Source organism: Peromyscus maniculatus, chromosome 10 (genome assembly GCF_049852395.1).
Source record: "Peromyscus maniculatus bairdii isolate BWxNUB_F1_BW_parent chromosome 10, HU_Pman_BW_mat_3.1, whole genome shotgun sequence".
Lineage (NCBI taxonomy): Eukaryota > Metazoa > Chordata > Mammalia > Rodentia > Cricetidae > Peromyscus > Peromyscus maniculatus.
In genome coordinates this window covers 67,454,212-67,466,468 of record NC_134861.1, presented here as the reverse complement: position 1 = coordinate 67,466,468, position 12,257 = coordinate 67,454,212, and the positions used below count along the sequence as shown (strand labels likewise).

Below are 12,257 nucleotides of genomic sequence, written 5' to 3'. Positions count from 1 at the left end.
TACACTATAGATAACAGATTTCAGTACAGTGGATGAAAACCTGAATTCCTAAGACCTAATGATTTGGTTTTGGAAGTTATCAGCTGACTGACTGTAAGTCTGTTATAAATACTATATGGATAAGCATTCTTTCACGATGACTAAAAGTGACTTCAATGCATCACATAGTGTTGTCGAAGATTGGATTACATATGCCAATTATTTATGTTGTTTCAATGTACATATTTCAATTGTCTCTGAGGCCCGTACGCTAAGCATGACAAGCGAGGCATGTGACACTAATACCGGACAGACCTAGCCGTAAACGGTATGAAACGGAAGTCAGCAAGCTCCGGGGTTTGAGCCTAGGTCACAGTGACAGAGCTGCCCGCACCGAGAGGTTCAGAACCACTGGTGAATACGGAACCTGCTGCAGCACCTCCTGCACAAGATGACGAAGAAAATCGAAACCAGCAGGCCAAGTGTAGCTGCTTCTGCTATCCCGAGACCAAAGTAAAGAGATGGGGCACAGGTACCCTGCACTGCTTGCTACAGGAAAGCCATGAGTGGTAGGCATGACTACCATACCACCTCTGCTGTCACGGTCAAGTTTGCCACCAGAAAACCAAAGGAACTGAAAGACCAGCAGAAGCGCTACCATCCCTAGTCTACAATAAATGGGTCACCGTATTACCACCAACAAAAAGGAAGTCAATAAGAACAATAAATTTGACGGTGTAACAATAAATTGATGGTTAGAGCTAGAGGTAACAAAGGCTGTCTTTGGTGATTGAACAAAGTCGTGTCTCTAGCTGTTTTTTATTTTACATCCCCCCCCCCAGTTTTATTGCATGTGCTATGTATGTCTAACGTTTATTTCAGAGTCTGATCGCTTCTGTTGTTCTCATCCCATTACCAAATACCAGCGATGCTGTGATGTTAAGAACGGATGTGCCGATGGTGGCGGCGCATGCCTTTAATCCCAGCACTCGGGAGGCAGAGCCAGGCGAATCTCTGTGAGTTCGAGGCCAGCCTGGGCTACAGAGTGAGTTCCAGGAAAGGTGCAAAGCTACAGAGAAACCCTGTCTTGAAAAACAAAACAGACAAAAAAAAAAAAAAGAACTGATGTGCCATTAAAAAAAATTATTAAGTTTATTCTAAGGTGAGACTCTGAAAAAGAAAAGTTGCATTGGGTATCCATCTAAAAATGTTTCAAGAAGAAAAGGTCAGTCATCCTCATGGAATTGTAAAATGGAGCCCTGAGAGTCACCACATCGACACTGTAATCGGCTATGTTCAAACCCATCTGCAAGAAAGAACACAGGCTCTGCCAACAGTTCCACAACTGGCCACCTAACAAGCGCTGACCTTCCCGAGCCTGGGTTTCCAAGTCTGTGAAATGAAATATCCATCCCCAAGGTTTTCTAATGATGACTAAATAAGCCCACTGTGTCTCGCCCAGTACCACTAATTCATTCATGAAAGCGATTTTCCTTTATGCTCCCACTCTAAGCCAGAAACCAACCAGGCCACAAAGCAGACAGACAAAACTCTCCCCTTACCTTCTCTGGTTAATTTACTTGACCTTGTCCCAGGTACCACATTGGTGGTAAATTTTTAAAAAGCCCTAAAATGTGATGAAAACAGCCAATTCAATTTTTAAAGATCAAATAAGGGCAATCATACAGTGTGGGAATTTGGAGAAACAGAAAGTCCCATGGGAAAAAAAAAAAAATCACTGTATGAGGTCCAAGGATGGAAAGGGGAAGAAAGGCTTCCCAGAAAAGAGCATTTTAAGTGAGCCTTGACAGCTGCTCAGAATCCTGATAGGAGGGAGCCATAGACTTTGAAAAATCAATGCTGTAAAAGGAGAGAGGTTGGAAATGCTTTGGTAACTCTGAACAGTTCCCTACAGCTGGAGTCTCCAGCACATATTAGGCAGTGATGGGCCATGAAAACGGTGATGTACATGTGGACCAGAGTGAAGTTGGAAGTGTTGGGGTGAAGGGCTTATGCTTAGTTTGGAAGAAATGGGAAACTGAAAGATATTTGAGAAGAGTGTGCTCTGGTACAAAACTTGAGATATTCTCACAAGAAGTGTGAGAGAGACAATAGAATGGGACAAAAGGAAGAGACTCTCCCAGGAAAATGTAAAGAGCTTCAAAATAGTTCTCCAGTGACGACCGATGGAAGGGACCACTTCCCAAGGCATCTGTGAGGGCACCTTTGTGTCGAGAACGGCACATGTATCTGGCAAGAACAGTATCTCTACTCACTGTGAGCCATATCGTCCTTTCCCTGAGTGGTCCTGAGTTCTGCGCCGTCTGCTCGCCTGTCCTCAGCCTATTACCATTACTACATCCTTACAATGCCAATATCTCGTTCATACACCCATGTCCTCAGTTCACTCATATTGACCATGACCAAATGAAGCTGGCAAAACCACACATGCCCAACTGGGCATTGGGACTACCATACACCCTTACAGCCTGGATCGAGTGAAACAAGTACCTTTTTAGCTATCATGATCTCAGACCCCCTAGCCTTTTGAACTGTAAGAAGTGAATCTCTGAGGTCTTCTTTAAACAAGCTATCCAGTTTATACTAATGTGTTATGGCAACCTAAAAGACGAAGACAGAGGTAGATTTAAAACACTATAAAAATGATCCTCAATGAAAAGTAGACCCAGGGCTGGAGAATTAGCTCAGTGGTTAAGAGTGCTTGTTGCTCTTGCAGAGGACCAGGGTTCGAATCCCAGTACCCACGTGGTGGCTCATGACTGTCTGTAACTCCAGATCTGAGGGATCTGAGGGACTCTTCTGGCCCCAGAGAAGCACATGGTGCACAGGCATGCATGCAGGTAAAACACTCGTTCACATGAAATAATGAAATAAATAAGTCTGAAGACAGCAGACATACATGGGCAGTTCATAACGAAAAATAAAAATTGAAATGTCTACATTTGGGGATGTGTACAGACATCCCAATAACTTCAAACAATTTCAGCATTATAACAAATCTCCATGTCTGCACACAAATTGGGGAAACCAAATCAAAAAAAGTGGTATGGAAGGATGTCCTTGACAGGAAAAAAAAATGTAAGCATAACAGTTGCAAAAAGGTATCTGACTTCTAGAATTAAAAAAAAAAAAAAACTATACAAAAACTAATTTATGGATGAGAAATAATCCAAATGTCAGTGGTTCTTATGTTAGTTGGAGAGATTATAGGTGATAATGCCACAGATTTGATTTGGTGGCATTAATTTGTACATTCTAAATTAGTAAATATATCTGAGTCGTCGTCAGGAAAAACACAATGGTTCTCTTAGTAAAAACAACTTGTCTTAGAATGTAGAACATGTAAGTGGTATCAGCTCAGCTCTCTCTTTCAGAGTTCCCACAATCCCCCTTATTATCGACAGCACATGCTGAGTATCAACGTTTCTGAGCTAGGCTGGGTGCTGAATGTGTAGGGACCCAGGAAAGCTACTTCGGGCTGTATCTATTAACATGTGTGGTGATAATGTCCTGCATCTAGTTCCCGGGGTGGTAAACTCTCCTTGCTTAAGCACTGATGACCTGTTATGTGTGTCCTCATTGATGCACTTTTCAGGGTATTGCTTGTGATGTTTTTTTTAAAAAAAGGCGCCGGGTGGTGGTGGCGGCGTATGACTTTAATCCCAGCACTCAGGAGGCAGGGGCAGGTGGATCTCTGTGAGTTCGAGGCCAGCCTGGTCTACAGAGTGAATTCCAGGACAGGCTCCAAAGCTACACAGAGAAACTATGTCTCGAAAAACCAAAAAAAGAAGAAAAGTCATGAGGGGGCGATTTACACCTTAATTAAACAGTAAGTCAAGCATGGAATGAAGTCTTTTTTGTTTGTTTGTTTGTTTTTTTTTTCAAGACAGGGTTTCTCTGTGTAGCTTTGTGCCTTTCCTGAAACTCACTTGGTAGCCCAGGCTGGCCTTGAACTCATAGAGATCCACCTGGCTCTGCCTCCCGAGTGCTGGGATTAAAGGCGTGCGCCGCCACCGCCCAGCTGAAGTCTTTTTTGTGTGAACATTGTTTTAAATTCTTTTAAAATTGATACTAAAATGTATGACTGTCCAATAGGTGAGTCACCAATCTTATAACAGGTTATAGCCAAATCCCTAGCATTTTCCCTCCATTTACTGAAAATAAGTAACAGCCTATCGGTTATTTAGTCCTGAACGATGAGAAGCATTCACTCTGTGTTATAGTAAGGTCAGACATTCCCCACATCCTGTTTCAGATTTTGCCGAACTTTCCATTTTCCCCCCACACAGCAGATGTTAGGCTGAAGACCTGATGGTCGAAAGCTCTCCTTTTTCTATTAACTTCTTTCACCAGTTTGATCTCATTCTGATACATACAGGCTATTAGGATAGAGGTCTAAAAAACACACCTCAATGAGAATAAAAATCTGTAAGAATTCCTCATTGTCTCTGTAGGTCCACTGCAGTGGGGCTTATGAAGAACCCCGAACTAACCATTCTGCTACAAAGCTCATGTGCCTCATTTTTACTCTTAAGAGAGCAACAGGGTCTGGTGTTTTTTGTTTGTTTGTTTTGCTGTTGTTGTTTTTGAGTGCATTTTTCCACAGAAGCATGGCCTAGCAGTTTAAATGTGGATACAGTTAACACTGGTCAGAAGGAGCCCCTATACTCCATGGAGAATCTTTCAAGGTTGGAGTTAGAGGTTTGCTCTAAGCAGGTAGATTGTTTTCTTCCATGTGAACAGCTGTAACAGCTGCCTTGAAACGAAGCCAGGAGGAATTTTAGTAGTCCTATCCTAAATACCCGAATGAGACTACTTTGAATATATTCCTTCTAAAAGCACATAGTCCCAAACCAGCCTTCTGATTTCCCAGGTTGGAGGCATGCATTGTCTTGCCCACATCTTTCCCTACTGACATGGTGAAATAAAACACGTTTTACCATGTCAGATGAAGCGTGCCCCCCAAAAAACAACTTAAGTTCTTCAAAGTTGGGAGTATGCAGGAAGGAATGCGGACATCTTTTTTTATTTAATTATTTTCAGCATTCCGATCAAAACAGTTTCACAACAAGTTCCAACACAAACACACAAATACCTTTTCCTCCCTAGGGATCAACCCTCGGTTTATTCGCTGGGAGAAAGTACCAACATTTTCATTACCAGGGGGAGGGGTGCAGACAGTCCGAGCTGCTTTAAACTACAGGATTTCGAAACAGAATGACGGAACGTGTGCGTGCCTGTATGAAAGGCTCAAGTGTGTGCACGGTCCATCTTTTACAAAAGACCTGTTTTCCAAAAAAAAGGTAACGTCCTGTAGAAATCAAGTAACTGAACTGGCGTGATCGCTTCTCCATTTTCAAGTCCTGTCCCGGACCAGAAGTGGCAGAAATGCAGTCACTAGCCCGAAGCACAGCTGGGCTGAGAGTGAGCAGAGGCCGGGCGGGGGCGGCTAGCCGCGTCTCCCTTACCTGTCCCTCCCTCGGCGCTCATCACAGCATGGTCACCACGGATCCCAAGGTACCAGAAGAGAACCAAGCGGGGATCCAAAGGGCGGGGTGAGTTATGCCTCCAAGCCAGCCATTTGTCTTTGAGAAGCAGAACAGAACCCACTTCTCAGTTCCCCAACTCCGCGTGCGGGGCGCGGGCGCCTGAAGCCGGCGGAGCCAGCGACTCTCGCTCCTCCAGGCCTCCCGGGCTCCCGGCGGACAGAGCTTCCGTGGAACGCCAATCTCCCGCGGTCCCGCCCCCCTGACGTAAGGGGCGGGGCCTGGCCGCTCCCGGCTCCAGCTGTTGGACCCAGCAGAGGCCCCACCCAGCCCAGATGTCCCAGTGACCCAGAGCCTGTGGGTTCCCACTCTGGGGGTCACCCTCACAGCGGTTTGCAGCGTGTTCTTACATTACTGTGATTTTGTTGAACAATGCGCTCCTTTACCGAGGCTTGAAACACTTAGTGGTTATGTTTTGGAGGGTAAAGACATTAAATCTAAAAATGTATGTTAAAGTTGCGTGGCTAGTAATTATTTTATTTTAAAACACACACACACACACACACACACACACACACACACACACACACACACACACAATTCTCATTTGGGCTTCTTTCTCTTTCCTTTTGACTCCTTTATTCAGGACAAAGTGGCTTTATCCTCTTATCTGTTTTAGACTCACGCATTCATCTAGGCAGTGGTGCCAGGTCCTGGGCTCGTTGCATGAGTTAGCTGTTTGAATCCTTTTTTTTCCTATGCTTTTCTTTTTGTTTCTTCAATTTTATTCTCCAAATTAAAAAAAAAAAAAAAAAAAAAAAAAAAAAAAAAAAAACCGAATCGATCTGTCTGGTCTCTCAAAACGTTTGCCCAACTGCTTCAAGAAGACAAGAGGATACGTCGACCATGCTCCAGGGCAGGCCCCACTCCAGGAACAGTAGGAAGACCCAAAATGGACTGGATTCGAAAAGTTCGAGTGTGCTGAGTCGGGAAGAGAGAGTGAAAAGTGTGTGTTTGGGAGGATCAGGGGAAGAGAGGGGAGTAGAATCAAAACACGTTATATGAAATTCTCAAAGAATTAATAAAAAAAATTACCTAAGGATTTAAAAAGAGAAGGTGAAAGGTCATTTAAAGAAACAGAACATTCAAAATAACTCAAAGTAAGAACCCAAACCCAGCTGCCAGGTATTCCACTTTAACAACTTAAGAGGCGGATAAGAACTCCTCAGCTCTGCTGTTTTGTGCGCCTGGCTCTGGTCTCTCAAGTGTTTGCACATCAAATGCACATCGAGAGAGAACGAATTGGAAAGGCTGGTTAGGGCCTCCCAGTCGTGTGCTCACCAGGACAAACCAAGGGAGCTGGCTGGGAAGCTTGACACATATCCCAAACCAAGAGATGCCAAACGAGTTTTTGCACCCTCCCGGGAGGTGCCAGGAAGGAAAGAAGGAGGTCTGGGTGTGGCTTCCTGTGGAGCCTTGTTCTGCAGGCAAGGGCAAATCTCCAGGACTTAGTCAACCCCTGGCTCTTGAGACTCTTGGCCCTGCTAAGACTTCTGCAGTCACATCTCTATTTCTGACAGGATGGCTGAGTTCCTTTGTCGTCCTTGTCACTGTTTTTTGTTTTGTTTAAATTCTTGTTAGTTAACTGTCTGGTAACATTGAAAACCTCAGCTTCTCCTTCCTGCCCTTCCTGCCACAAGCAGGGATGTAACAGGGAGGCCTTTTCTTTTTTTCTTTCCTTTTTTTTTGGAAGGTGCATACCAGGACAGCTCAGGCATACTGCGGGCATTGGCAGCTTGTTTGGAAATGCTTAAGTGAGTGGTTCCAACTAGCTACACAGCGGAGCTGGATGCCAAAACCCCGCCCAGGCCAACTGACCCAGAATCCCTGGGGGTGGGGCTCTTGGTGTTCTTTCTCTCTGTCTTCTGTCAGAGCCCCTCCTGGCATTCTAACTAGCCTCAAGGTTTGAGAAACACCCCTACAATCTGAATCAATGTCTCAGAGAAAAATCCACATTGCATTCATAAGTTCAAAGATGCAGGTGCTGAGTAATGGTAAACACTGTAATATAACTTATCCTTACATATTCTTTATACGCTTGCATATTTCAATATGAGTATGGAAAATACACTGCAAAATCCACATCGGAACTGATCAGTCGGGGAAAGAGGGAAGTGACAGGAGATCACGAGCTTTCTGTTTGTGTCTGTGTCATGTGACCCAACCAAGGTAATTGGTTTCCTTTCTGTGGTTTATATATGTGAAACCAAAAACATAAACTTTATACTTACAAATAAAGGCTGTTGTAAACGGCCACTGTGAAGGTGGATTTTCAGTTGTTTGATAGGTTGGGCTGTGCTTTATGATTTGGATTGGAGGGGGTTTGATTGCTGTTACTATTTCTTAAATGCTTTTCTGAGCATTTGTATCTTTTTACCTGATGATTTTCATCTTTTATACAATATGTAAAATTATTAACTTTTTAGTTATTTAAACGTGCTAACCAATACAGTTACTACTGAAATAATGTTTACTTTCTTATGTTTTCAATAACATATCCCATTTTAGTGTGCTTCTCATGAAGACTTGAAAAACTAGTGTTGACAGTATATAATTCAGATGAAAGAAAATTCCATCTTTCCCTAATGGGAAATTATTTAAACTCTCAATAGTAGTAGCTTGACAATAAATTGTTGACATACACAGTATGAGAGTTTGTTATCTAAGTCTGACTTGAATCTAAATCTAAATCTTAGTTATGTGAGCATGGAGCATGGAGCATCATCAGTAAACGGATCCAGTCAGTGGTTTATGGTTATATAAAGTCAGGTAGCCAAAGTTCTTATCGTTAAGTAAAGACATAAAAGCTGCTTGAAATAACAGCTATCAATTCACTGGTTCTGTTATCTCATATCTCATATATGTTCAAGAACTAATATAGCATCAGTAGACGAAGAATTATTAGAAAACATTTTTTTTATAAAACTATAAACCAACATGTTTCTTCTCATGGTTAATAAGATACTTTTTGTCCATGTTTGTGTGAAAAAAAGTGACTATTTATTTTTTTGTCTACCACTTTAAGATAAACATGTTGTGATTTCCTTCAGATAATTTTACACAGACTAAAGCAGCAGAGGGCTGATTTCCCATATTCATGATGAAGCACCTCTTCTCCTCTGTACTTGTTGAGAGGGCATGACTCATGCACAGATGGGAACAATTCCCAACTCCAGGTCTAAGGAACTTTCGGAAGTGGGGGAGGAAGAGCTCTGGTTTCATTAAGCCATAAATAGGCTTGTTTATTAAATACGTTATATTATATTTCCTAATTATGTTCATTAAGCCATCACAGGATTTTTTCATTTTTCACCTTTGCTGTTTTCCGAGTGCTTGGGGACTACTCTTTTGTGTTATAAATAGTTCTCAGCAGTCTATCACTCATTTAATATTCTTTGCAGTCCTATGAGGTCATTCTTCACTCAGAGATGAGCTGTCCAAGGCAGGAGTCGCAGCAAACTGCCCATACAGTGAGCAGGAGCCTTAGAATCATGCCTTTCTCTCTCACAGTTTCAGTGTGTAGATGTACAACTCTCAGACTTGACTTGAATCGTTTTGGGAGTTTGGTAGAGCATCTCCATTGTGCAAAACCCAAAGACAGAAAATGGAGCTTTTCATAACAGGATCAGAACTAAGTGGCACCCTTAAAACTATTTTAAGATACTACTTCATCCCAGTCAGAATGGCTATCATCAAGAAATCTGAACATGGGAGCTGGAGAGACTCGGTTGTTAAGAGCACTGACTGCTCTTTCAGAGGACCTGGGTTCAATTCCCAGCACCCACATGGCAGCTAACAACTGTCTGTAACTCGAAGAGCTGACAATCTCATACAGACATACATGCAGACAAAACACCAATGCACACAAAATAAAAATAAACTATTAAAAAAAGAAATCTGAACACAAATGTAGGAAAGCCTGTGAAGAAAAAGGAACTCTTGATCATTGTTGGTGGGGGCAAGAATTGACACAACCACTGTGGAAATCAGTTTGGATATTTCTCAAAAATTTTAAAACAGAACTAGCATGTGTCCCAGCTATTTCTCTGCTGAATATATACCCAGAGAATCCCATACCCTAACACAGAGATATTTTCACACGCCTATGTGAATTGATGCATTACTCATTATGGCAAAGAATTGAAATCAACATAGTTGTCTACCAATAGATGAAAGGGTAATGAAAATTGCAACTCTCTCTCTCTCTCTCTCTCTCTCTCTCTCTCTCTCTCTCTCTCTCTCTGTGTGTGTGTGTGTGTGTGTGTGTGTGTGTGTGTGTGTGTGTGTGTGAAAGCTAGTCAGCTTTAGATAAAAAATGGAATAACAAAATTTTCTGGAAAATGTATGGATTTAGGATGTATAATATTATGCAAGACTACATAAGAAAAAAAGTATGTTCTTGCTCATATGTTATATCTAGCCAATAATATGTGCATGCATGTAAACAAGTGTATGCTTAGGTATATTATAACATGTAGAAAAAAGAACAAGACAAGCTAAATATTATGGGATGAAAGGGGGTAAATACAGATAATAATGAGTTATGAAAGAGGATATAAAGATAATTGTTTGGGAGAGAGAGTACATAAAGTTATGAGAGAGAATATAAAGACAATTATAGCTCTAACTTTGTCATGGATTTTTCACTTTGTGTGTTAGATAAGTGAATAAAAATATATATGACAGTTAAATTGTAAAATTCAATGTGAATATCCACAGCTTTCATTCTGAATGGCTATTTTATCTGTACTAGTATAGAAGTTCATTGAGCCGTATAGTTTTTGAGTCTGGTTAAGTTTGATGTGTGATTTCTTTTCATGTGCAACATTTTAATAATAAAATTTAATATTTAAAAATAAATCTTCAGAATAGACAGAATTATCCACAATTTTTTGCCTGTACGTGTGTATTGGTTGTGTACTATTTCACTAAGACTCACAATTAGTGCCAATCAATTTTCTATTTCCTTTTACCTTGGGTTGCTTTTACATTCCTTTGCTACCCACAAAGAAGAAACAGATTTGACTTCATGCCAGCTCACCTTCCACAATACTTGCTATAACACTGACCCTGTGGGTATCAGGCAGCTAGTCCTTGCTGGATATCAGTAACAGGTGAAGTACTGGCAGATGTTGCACCTCCAGGTTCCAGATACGCCCATCAACTCTTATGAGATCTTCCATGACCAAGAAAAACACTGTCAACAGGACGAGATTAGAATTCCTTATACTGAACATGATCCTTTAGACCAGTGAAAAAGTCATTCACCAGTCTCTGATTTACACAAAGACACTTTGGTCAGACTAAGTGCAGCTGAGATCGAGACACACATGTCTCTTGAGTATATGTATTCTTCACTGAGCAGAAAATCCCAGATTTGGGAGACTTTGGAAAGATGAAGGCATATGAAACAGTTCTACCTTGAGAGCAAATGGGATCCAGCCTCCATGAAATGACACATAGCTTTGGGTTAGAGGTGGAATAAGACTATCTTAGATGGACATGGCTGAGTGGTGTGCAAAAAAGTGATGTTTAATAGACAAATCCCAGCTGATTCATTTTATGTGGTACATGTTTTGTACAAATGAGAGAGCTCCTTGCTGTGGTAATATAGTGTACCCAAATAAAGCTGGAGATCAGATATATCCTACATTTCTATATCACCCTGCCAACATGCCAGGGGCAAATGTAAGACAGTAGTTGTTCAGCTCCCAGGCCAATTACATGGAACCTGGAGTATTTGGAGTATATCATGGAAAATCACTCCTTGGTGCTGATAAAGGGGAGTCTGGGTCCCATGTTTTCAAATACCTCAGCAGGTATCAGTCTTAGGGAATGTTGGGTAAGACTGGGAGAGGAGACCTGGTCCCAAATCTCCATTTTCATACATTGGGGATATCTAGCTTTACTTATGGCAGACAAGGGTTTTCAAAGAATTCCATTTAGCAAATACATACTGCAAATTAAAGCTTTGGATGAATCAGTGAATTAGAATAAAAATCTAATCACTGTTGTAGAATGTTATTTTAAGATGTGCTACATTTGTTTATGCTGTGGAACATTTGTTTAATGGTACAAAGATGTGTGACATTCTTTTATGCTGTATTTGTTTAACTCTGTGAAGCTGTGTTACTTTGCCAGTGTAAAACACCTTATTGGTCTAATAGAGCTGAATGGCCAATAGTGAAGCAGGAGAAAGAATAGGCAGGACTGGCAGGCAGAGATAATAAATAGGAGGAGAAATCTGGGAAGGGGAGATTGGGAACAAGAAAAGGAGGCGAGGAGGACATCAGGGGCCAGCCACCCAGTTACATAGCAAGCCACAGAGTAAGAAGTAAAGAAATTAATATAGAATAGACAAATATAAAAACCCAGAGGCAAGAGGTAGACAGGATAATTTAAGAAAAGTTGGCTAGAAACAAGCCAAACTAAGGCCAGGCATTTATAGGTAATAATCAGATTCCATGTGATTATTTGAGAATAAATAGTAAAACAACCAACAACAATTCCTATTAAGTTTTCAGTGTTTAAATTAAAATCAGTGTTGCATACAATTCATTTTGATCATGTTCTTTCCTATCTCTCAACTTTCCCCAGGTCCTCCGAACCTCTCTACCTACCCAACTTCATGTACTCTCTTTCTCTCTCTCAAAAATATAAAGCAAAAATCAAGACAAAAATCACCCCCCCCAAAAGGTACACACACACACA

The 12,257-nt window shown here is 41.4% G+C and overlaps 1 protein-coding gene across 1 annotated transcript in view; it reads right to left on the bottom strand.

Annotated features, from left to right (window-relative positions):
• Atp10d (ATPase phospholipid transporting 10D (putative)) overlaps positions 1–5,739 on the bottom strand; it is a 91,935-nt gene extending 86,196 nt beyond the window's left edge. The window contains exon 1 of the mRNA XM_006979680.4: positions 5,469–5,739. The gene's annotated coding sequence lies outside the window, so the exon portion shown is untranslated. The remainder of the gene's footprint in view (positions 1–5,468) is intronic.
• Positions 5,740–12,257: the final 6,518 nt, after the last annotated feature.